Here is a 2,486-nt window from a genome sequence, read left to right as displayed (position 1 = left end):
ATTGACTAACACAGCCCCTTGAATCACCTTCAGAAGAATTTGGCAGGGGTGGGGAGCGTCTGAACTGGCGATGACTAGGTTAGGGAAATGGATTAGTGTTTATTTGGGAGAAGAGAAGACGCCTGTCACGAGCCTACCCCAAAGAAAAGGGTGTCTAAAATGTTCATGGTTCCCTTTTTTTCCTCAAAAAGTGACATTTATTCAAAGGTAAAAAAAAAAAAGACAAGATGTCCATCCCTGGGCTGCTTCTTCCCTCCCCCATCCTGCTGCTGCTCCTCAAGCCCCCAGGAATGAACCCTGGTCAGGGCTACGTAACAGGATAGAAAGCCCCTCTCAAATGAGGTCAGCAACATTGAGGAGCATCTCGTCAATGGAGGTGTTGTAGAAGGTCTCAATGTCTCGAAGAGTCTTCTTATTTTCTTCTGTCACCATGTTAATAGCCACACTCTATGGCCAAAACGTCCACCACTACCGATTCTGTGTATATAGATAGTTTTCCCGGTTGGTGGGCAGGTTGTAGTTGATGACTAACAAAACCTGCTTTATAGGTCAGTGAGAATCACTACTCTACTAGAACCAGAATGGAACTCCCTCATGATCACATCTCGTTCCTTTTGGTCTATATCACCATGAATGGCTTAAACAGTGAAATCTTGGGCGTGCATCTTCTCAGTGAGCCAATCAACCTTCCTCTGGGTGTTAATGAAGATGATTGCCTGGGTGATGGTCAAGGTTTCGTACAAATCACATATTGTATCCAACTTACACTCCTATGTTCCACGTTGATGTAGAATTGATGGATACCCTCCAAGGTCAATTCTTCCTTCTTGACAAGAACCCGAATGAGGTCCCTCATTAACTTCTTGGTCACCTCAAGTACATCAGAAGGCACTGTAGCTGACAGCAAAACTACCTGGGTGTTGATGTTGAGTTTTTGGAATATGTTGTAGATCTGGTCCTTGAATCCACGGCTTAACATTCATCAGCTTCATCAAGTACAAATATCTTGATGTATTTGGGAGACAAGTATTTTTGATTAAGCATATCAAACACATGGCCTGGGGTACCCACGATGATATGAGGAGCCTCCATCTGTAGCTTCTGCACTTCAGCTCGCTCATTGGTGCCCCCAATGCAGGCATGGCAGGAGGCGCCCATGTAATCTCCTAATGCCATCACCAACTTCTGTATCTGCTGGGCCAATTCTCGAGTGGGAACCAGGACCAAGGTCTGGGTGGCCTTCAGATCTAAATCAATCTGTTGCAGAAATGATATGGCAAAAGTGGCCATTTTCCCAGTCACAGATTGGGCTTGAGCAATCACATCATAACCCTTGATACAAGGCTTGCTGCTGGATGGCAAAGGGCTTCTCAAAACTGTAGACATAGATACCACGGAGCAGGGACTCTGAGAGGTTCATGCCATCGAAGCTGTCAACAATTTCATTCCAGTTATTCTCGATGATGCCTTCAGGCTCCATCCCATCTGGGCCATTGTCTCTGGATTGGGGATCCTGACTTGCAGACATGATCCCTAGAAACTAGGTGTTTTTGTTTTTTAAAGGGCAAAAAAAGTCCAAAAGATAGATTCTAATATGTAATAAGTAATTACAGCCCATGAAGTGTGCCACATAATCAGTATAACAAGGAGCTGTTTGATGTTGTTGTTGTTGAGTGCCATGGAGTCCTTAACAACATAGCGACCTTATATAGGGTTTCTAAGGAAAGGTTTATGAGTCTGAACTACCGACATTGTGATTACCAGTTCAGTGCTTATCCTACAGAGCCACACAAGAATCGAACATTGGTCTTCAGTGCCATCTTGAGAACTTATCAGTGTAGTCATTGCTTTTGAAAGCATGTAAACAGCAACATTGGCCTCGCCTACTTTTATGTTAATGATCTGGAATTCATTGCCAATGCAGAGTGTACTGGAAGGAATTTTAACTGCAAGAAACCATAGTGACTAAGTTTACCCTGAAGTCAACACAATGATACAAGCACATGGTACTGTGACAGATGAATTCACTGCCAATAAAGATCACATTGTTGAAAATCAAGGCAAGCTTGCAAATACTTGAGATTCTATTATAAAACTATTTGATAAAGGAAACTCTGGTTTGCAGTGTTAGAGTATTAATTACCAAGTATAATGTCCACTATGCAAAAACTAAAATGATAAGTTTAACTCAATCACAAGTAGAAAGTGAAAGCTATTTTTTTGTCTTGTATTATTTCTAGGTTGCACAATAAATGAAAATTTCTTCAACCTTTATCTTGCAATCAAGGTTATTACTGCTTAACAATACTGTAGTTTGGAAACATAATAAGTACTTTTTTTTTTTACCTATATAGAAAATATATAATTCAACAGCAAGTTTAGGGTAGAAAACTCCAATATAATAAAATATACAAAATAATAGCATGTGTAAAGTTCAAGCCAAACTTAATTTGCATTGTAAACCATAATGTTTGTTTGTTATTGTT

At 40.7% G+C, this 2,486-nt stretch overlaps 1 pseudogene; it reads right to left on the bottom strand.

The window, feature by feature from the left end:
- Positions 1-333: 333 nt before the first annotated feature.
- LOC102838708 lies at positions 334-1,528 on the bottom strand (annotated as a pseudogene).
- Between the last annotated feature and the right edge of the window lie 958 nt (positions 1,529-2,486).

This window comes from Chrysochloris asiatica, unplaced genomic scaffold, assembly GCF_000296735.1.
Source record: "Chrysochloris asiatica unplaced genomic scaffold, ChrAsi1.0 scaffold00050, whole genome shotgun sequence".
In the NCBI taxonomy this organism is placed as follows: domain Eukaryota; kingdom Metazoa; phylum Chordata; class Mammalia; order Afrosoricida; family Chrysochloridae; genus Chrysochloris; species Chrysochloris asiatica.
The sequence above is the reverse complement of the archived record's forward strand: the minus strand, read 5'-3'. Positions and strand labels throughout refer to the sequence as shown.